This window comes from Callospermophilus lateralis, unplaced genomic scaffold (assembly GCF_048772815.1).
Source record: "Callospermophilus lateralis isolate mCalLat2 unplaced genomic scaffold, mCalLat2.hap1 Scaffold_452, whole genome shotgun sequence".
NCBI lineage: Eukaryota > Metazoa > Chordata > Mammalia > Rodentia > Sciuridae > Callospermophilus > Callospermophilus lateralis.
The window spans coordinates 756101-764317 of NW_027514400.1; positions in this window are offsets into that span (position 1 = coordinate 756101).

Consider the following 8217-nt stretch of genomic DNA (forward strand, 5'->3'; position numbering starts at 1 on the left):
GTTTTGTGAAAAATCTACACTCTCTAAATTTTTCAAAATATGAAATATGTGTGTCTTATAATACACTCCCTAAATTCATTCATTTTCATGTATGTGGTTTTATAATCAACTTTTCACAAGAGTATTTTCAGAAATATTCATCTACCTCAAGTACATATTTGTTTTCTAGTACTGAAAACTCATTTCACTGAATGGTGCATACAAATCCTTATATTTCTCCAGTAGCTGACAAAGTTTAACATCAATGCAAGTAGATTCCTATGGGGCATGATGTTTATTTGGATGTTAAATTTTATTCAACACTGGTACATTACTATTTCTTCAGTTTATGGACATCATAGAAAATACATTTCATCCGCAGTTCAAAAATTTAAAGGCATTTGGTACACTTTCAATCACTTCCTGCTTCAGATCACATGTATTCCTCCTTTTTTTGACTGGACTAAACAAGAGACATCTTCCAAACGCATTATTTTTGATTACCATAATGATTTTGAAGCAAAACTCACACAATTTTTATGATAAACCATAACCCTAATATTAACATTAGATGTACAACTGGTTGGAATGAATGATTGTATATCAATATAAGATTTCCTGTATATTTTCAGATATCAATTTATTCCAATTCTAAAGTTGGATCCAGTTATATTTTTTATTCACAGTATGGACTATTCATGCATTATCTCTATATTCATAGACACAGGGTACTACTATTTGTATCCCCAATACTAATTTATAAGTTTTCAAAATATTGCTCTCCTTAATGGTGGAAGAAATACTAATGTAACCAGATCTACACATACATTTTATCACAGTAATATTCTGGATAAAAAATGCAAAGATCACACTTATATTTTTCCAAAGCCTAAATTGATTGTGAGTATGGATTATTAAAAAAATCCATGTAGAGGATGCCTAATGCTCTCAAATGTCAATCCTATTGGTGACTACCTATTGGTTTCTTCCTAAGATTATATATTCAACCACAATACTGTTGAAGATGTCTAATCCTATCACTCACTTTATACTTTGCCTGATTTCCTAATGTCTCTACTGATATCTGCTTTCCTATATATTTTACCCAGTTCATTATTGTGACTGACTCTTCACATGTGCTGACATTTACATTCACTCTCTACCTGAAACCCTATTGCAAAAGAACATTTGGTCCAAATCCTTTACTCATATTTCTTTCTAAACAGACCGACTATCTTCCTGATCCTACCAACTATCCCTTTTTGAGTGGATGTTCTCTTTGACAAGGTACAAGGTACTCTGCCATTGTATATCGATTAGACTGAGACATCTGTGTAGAACATAATTCAAAGCTAAGTATCCCAATCAAGGGCCCAATGCCCTTATGGGCTTCAAATCTTATGTAATTTTCTGTTTTCATACTTATATTACACCTATATATTGTAATAAATATTGGAGGTTCCCAATACCATTATACATCCCGCAGAATGATTCCTAACCCAAATCGAACCTGTTATTAACATTAACCATACACTATTCCCTCAATCTAACTATAGAGAAGAGCAGGACAGAGTTGGTCTTACAATACAGGAATAAAGGGTGTTTTTCACCAGCTGAGAACCTCAAAGGTCCATGCAGTAATGATCCCTGGAGAAAATTTAGGCAGCTATGAAGGACCTGAGAGAGCAAAAGTCATCTTCTATGGCAAACAACCTGGTCAGGATGAAGGGATGCGTCTGATTCAGCCTCTCGCTTCTTATTGTATTGAAGATGTACCAAAGCAGGTTGGTGTAGAGAGATTTTCCAGGGTGCATATGGTTGACAGACCATTCTAATTTGTTAAAGTCTCACAGGAACTTGGGGCAGCCTCCATCTCATGAGACCCTTGGAAGCAACTGTTAGGACAATGTGGTTGCCAAGGCAGTGATCTCATTCAGTTTCTGAAGGAAGTGACCAAACTAATTTCTTTGGTGATGGAACTCTCTGAATTTGGGATCCAGAAAGACAGTCACACAGAGCCAGTCCCAGTTCCAGTCCCAGTGGGTTCACTTGTTTCATTTACCAAAGACAGAGTCAGTCTTTCTTGGTACATACTGATGTGAGGATGGCCAAATGCTGGGATATATCCGAAGAGGGGCCTTTCCTGAGAAAGCATGTAGTGGCTCACCCATGACTCCTGACAACTTCACAGATTTGGCCAAGGAGTCCAGATCTGAGACAGGAAAGTCCATTCCTTGGAAACATACTATGGCCCACCAGTCAGAGGACACTCTGGATAGTCACAGATATACTTGGGGTAAGAGGTACCTTTCTGGGTGTGGGTGTGAGTTTGTGGTTTAATCTCATGTTCTGAGAATATTTAGGAAAGGCAATTTGTTTGGTTTGGTGTGGACTGTTTCTAGTAAGTTGTTTAACAAAGCGAGTGTTTCTATGTCTGTATATCCAACTGTGTTCGTGGTTGTAAGCATTAGAAAAGAGAATTCATCAATGGATGTGTCCTGTTTGGTAGAAAGCTTCCCAACACTCATCCTGCCCAATTTATGAATGGTCTTTGGCTTGCCTTATGGATGGGCAACACCTACTATCTTCCTAATATCCAGTTTTCTTCCTGAATACTGGCCACGCTCCAGAATAGGCTCATGGTTTTGTGTCCAAGATATGTACATCCTACAAGCTCTGTGACATGGCCTTATACTGGATAGCTGAAGGGAATTGGAGCATCTCAGAAAACAGAGATATCAGTGTGACCAGTAAAGTCTCAGTGGAGAAACCATGCCTGGCCATTTGCTTACCAATTGTTCTGCTGCCCTGAATGTCAGGAAGGTCTTTGCCTCAGGCCATCCATTTGTGAAGCCTGAAGAAAACATTTTTCAAATTGAAATGAATGGGCATCACCTGTGGCTCTTTGCTTAATTGCTTTGGAAAGGGATGTGTCTGAATCAGCCTCTTGGCCCTGTGTGAGGCTGTGGTTTAGATTGTCAGAACATGATGGATCTAAAGAATGATTCCATGTGTGATTCCAAAACCAAAATGGCCAAAAGAGCAGTCATTGTAGATTAAGTCTCCCTTTTCCTCTGTAAGCTTCCTGACATCCATCAAGTGAGAATATTGATCCTTTGTGTCAAATGAATTATTCAAAGCCCTGCAAAGGATAGCTCATAAGTACTTGGGTTTTCTCATTACTCCAATTCATATAAAGAATCTATACCAGAGAGTCAGTAGGCCTCAAACTGGAGAAGCAGAGCAGTATTAAGGGCAGGCCTATTTGTTCACTCTGGGTTCACAGTTAGGGTGTCCAGGCAACCCTGACTTTAGTCAAATGAGGGGCAAGGGAGCTTATTTTGGACACTGTCTTGGGCTGCACCCTCATGGAAACATCCCACCAGAGGTTATGATGGGTGTCTACATGGAAGAAGATGAGGGCCATATGGGAGTGTTTTCGTTTTAATTGTGGTCATTTGTGTGGCGGTTGGAAGAGATGACAGGGTCCACCTGGGCTTGAACTCTGGTGTGATTCCCCTTAGAGACTATGTTCTGGAACTGACTTCAGTAAAGAATTGCCATGAATTCTGTTGGGATTGTAGGAGGCCATGCATGAGAGTCGCCCTTGGTAACTGAGATCTAGGCCCAGGGTTGCTTTCCACAGAGCACTGTGAATCTCAGGCAAGATATGACATAGTTTAATTCTGAAAGACTTGGGAGCCATCAATAGAGTCAAAACACACATGGACCTCACATTGTAGACCTCAATGAGCCTGGCTTTATGTGACTTTTTGGCCACTCTTTGGGAAGACTTGCTGTTAGTGTTCTCCAGAGCTTTCATTGAAATGAGCTTCCTCAACATTAAATGATTCCTGAATAAATTGAAACCCACATTATCTCCAACTTCATCCTTGAAAAATGGCTAGATAAATAAAATGAAATTTTTGAAATTCCCATGACCATGTGGCACTGGAGAATCTTTGGATGTCCTGTTGATGATCATGAGTGTACCAGACAGTGCCTTGATTAACTTGGTTTCATGAAAATGGTGTAGAACAGAGATGCCAGTATGTTGGAGCCTGCTGAGTAGTGCCCCAGAGCTGTGGTGTGCAGGTGTGTGATAAAACATCTGTGGTGGTTCCATGTGGATCTGGCAATGACTTCCAAATGGCTTGTGGCTGACATGGTAGATCCTGGAATGCCTTATATGTCTGAAAGCTCTCCATATAAAGGCATCTTATTATATGGATAAGTTTCAGGTCAATGTTCAGAATTACGTTGCTGTCTTCAAAGGGGCAAGCTATGTGGGATAGAACCCTGGTTGGTGCATTCTCCCGCAGGCCCTGACCCACCACACGTGAAAGAACTCCTTCCAGCACTATGTCCCAGTTGAACTCCTTGTATATCATGAAGCAAATACCAAATTACCAGTGCAGCACCAAGAAACACCACAAAGAGTGGAGAATGACCAAATAGCTTCACAGTCCACACAGGGAGACACATAGCCTTCAGTGGTCACAGTTTACCTACAAAGAGGGAATTCAGCACTGCTGCCTCATGTTCATTGGAAAATAAGAAACCATGTCCTCCAGTCACATTGATGCAGACCCGGCTTTGATGGTCTCACTAGAAAGGAAGCTGAAGCTCCTGACAACAACATATATTTCAAGTGCCCACCACAGAAGCAGTTTCTCAAGAAGTCTTTAGGCCAGCAGAGCTCCATGTTTGTGGAGTGTTTACCTGTTAGACCAGGACATAAAAAAAGAACACTGATTCCAATTAAAATCAAATTAATGCAAGCTTATTATTTCCACCAGCTAGGCTGCCCCTCCCTCCACAAAGGCGGGAACAAGACAGCAATCCCAACTTTTCTATATCCCAGATTTATAGCCTAGAATGTTACACAAAAGGGGGGTTACAGATAAGAGAACTCTGACAAGCATCACACTAATGGTAGTTTAGATTTTTTTTTGCTAGCCCTAACATCAGAATTTATGAGGATCATTAGAACCTCAGAGTGGGTCATTGTCTGGCCAGGGATGGCCAATATTTATGAGGTGTCACTAAAGTTTCAGAGAGGGCTGCTATCTGGTGAGAGAACCAGGCAGGGGTGAGTTCAAGGCACGGACTGGCATTCCAAGCAGGTTCAGAATTTGCAGTAATTTATAGTAAAGCCAAAATTATATTTTCATGGCTTTGTGGCAAGATGGCTCCCAATTTTAATAAAAGATCAGGTTGTGTCTATCATTCCCCCCTTTTCTTATGTGTCCCTTTCAAATCTTTGATAGGGTAGGGGAAGAGCATTGAGGAAATTTTAATCCTTCAGGTAACAGTCTCCAAATATTTAGCTCTCCAAAAACCAGTCTCCCTGATTTTACCTGAATGAATATATTACTTATATTGATAGTCTATTTATTTTTGTCTCCATTGTTGTAAGAAGAGAGGAGTCACTCATCTTGGCTTCTTCTTAGCTGAGAGAGGGTGACGTGAGGGCGCACGGCGTGAGGGACCTGAGTTGCCTTATAGAAGTCAGTTAAGGGAAATGAGTTGCCTTTTAAAAGTCAGTTCATTTTGAAGTCTCGTTGGGGAAGAACAGGTTGTAAAGTCTTCTGGGGATGAGTTATTCTATGAGAGAAACGAAAACTATGAGCACTGAATAAATGTTGCAGCAGCTGGAACATGTCACTGCATAGAAGTTCACTCACCAGTCTTTAATATCCCCAGTTATCAGGACTGTCAACTTAAAATTTAACTTTTAGTGTTAAATTTGTCCCTTCCCATAAGATACAGTTTAATAATTTAATGTCATCTGATCTCGCAAAATCCTTTTACTACTATGACCACTGTGTCTAATAGAGAAACATTTATTCTATTACTCAGGGCTGGATAATCGTACTAGCAAACAACAAGCCTACCTATTTAGGTTAGAAATGTCTGTAGGCCATAAACTAAAAACTTCTGCCTCTGGCAGCTCCTCTTGATAGTCTCTTTTTATAGTTATCAGGCATTCCTGTCTGAGAATCCTTCCTTGTTGCCAACAGTTTTACTTATTTTGGGAGGATAACATAAAGTTTATTCCTTAAAATATTATTATTATTATTATTATTATTATTATTATTATTATTATTACTATTATTATTATTATTATCATCATAATCATGATGATTATTATTATTTAAAATGCCCAGGAATGGCTGTATTTTGGTTTTAACTGTCTATGCTAAGTGTTTAAGATGAAGCAGTCAAACTGACTTTTGTTTCTATCTATTGTTAACATTCAGCTGAGATTTTATTGGAGTCATTCCTGGGGAAACTTGAGAGCAGCTTCTAAGTTCTGCTAGTGTCATTTGTGCTAGGTGGGTCCAGGTCTTTCTTGATCATGTGGCTTCCCTCAAAAGCATCAGGGATGTCTCCCTTCTCTGATGACTCTCCTCTTCGTAGCAAATGCACTGATTGGCTTTCTGTTCTCCAGTGGTCTCATTAATTTCCCTGATGGGGAGGTTATGTGCCCATATGTGCAAAGCTCTTTAGAAAAGTCCCCTGTTCCCTGGTTTCAGACTGACTCAGAGGGCAAGAGCCAAATATTTGTTTTCTTGGCTCTTTTCATTTAATTTTAATTTTAAATCCTCATCTTAAACATCCAGCAAATAAATTTTAACAGCCTTATATTAATAGTACTGGGCTTTAATGTCTATAACTTTATAATTATTTATCTTTTTATTAATTGGGATCTGTATTATTCTGTCTGTCGTGTAGGTGATTACTTATTATCTAAAATTAACCCATGTTGTGTTCTTAAAGAAACACTTCTGTAAAACACTAACAGGGAATCTTTAGATCACTTATTAGGAAATTACAAAATAAAATTAACAAGAGTAAAAAACTTAGTTTGCATAATAGCTACCCTGAAATTTTAGGCGGAGTTATACATTATATCCTCTGTTTGAGATCCTAGTAATTTTGACAGAAAAAAAACAACATTTGATCATAACTTTAAATGAAATAAAATCTGACCTAATGCTTTCATAGTCATTCTCACATGTAGTAAGATGGGACACAGAGCCTTATCTCAGGTAATGTAGGGCTCTTTATAAATCTTAAGTGTTTTAGTTCTAAAGATGATCTTTGTTTTTTTAAATATCATTTTACAAAGTATACATAAATTGTTTGAGGTCACATGAACATTAGCTAATAACATATGATATAACATTTAAAACATGAATTAAAGAAAGGCTGAAGTTTTTTAACCTTTACATAGATTAGGCTCTCATTAATTTAAAAATACATTTAAACTTTTCCCCAATGTAAAAAGTAACATAAAACTTTATATATCTTATTGATAACAGGTAAATAAATCCCCAAAATATTTTTTTTACCATACAACTTCAGAACACCAGCTTGATATAATGCTCTTTTAAAGTTTCTACCTTATAGACTTGTATACCAGGAAGATATGAGCACATTAATAGCATCACAATTACATTGTTGTTTCTACATTAAGAAAGTTCAGTTTTTAAAGAAATGGCAGTGCAATGCTCTAACATAACAGTTCTTATTTAATCAGTTGTTTAATTTTTATGTTTGCTTTCTCTAGAAAAAATAAAACTTAATAAATACAATCTTATGGGTAAACTTATTTTTCAAAAATTGTTGTCTCTTTAACATATGACAGATTTTTACAAACTTATACAGACTTTAGTGCAAACTTATACAGACATTAGTAAATCAATCAGATATCTACAAAGGTACTCATGAATGAGTAATCCCATATCAAATTTATTTTCTTATTTATCAAAATTTTAGACAATTGCATTGAACAATGTAAAACATTTTTGTTGAAGGAAAAGTCCTAGAACCAAGGCATATTAGACCTTTCGTAGACATTAATATTTTATTAGATTTTTGAACACCTAGAAAAACTTGTGAGCATCCATTTAAAGACATTTATTGTTATCTGTTTATCCAATTTAAATTGAACCATTTAAATCACATGAATTAAAGATCTTTGGATCCATTTTTTAAAATTTGTTTTTATGACCTCTTTTTTTATGAGTGCTCCTTATATATGTTAATTTGTGTATCATATATAAGGACATATATATAGAGAGAGACATACAACACATAACAAAAGTGTGCACACATAATAATAGTAAAGCCCTTGTTGCTTTTCGCATGTGAAAACTCCATTGCAATATTTCAAAAACTCCACAGTTGGTCAAAGATAGAACTTATCAGAAAAACATTAACCTAGGTCTG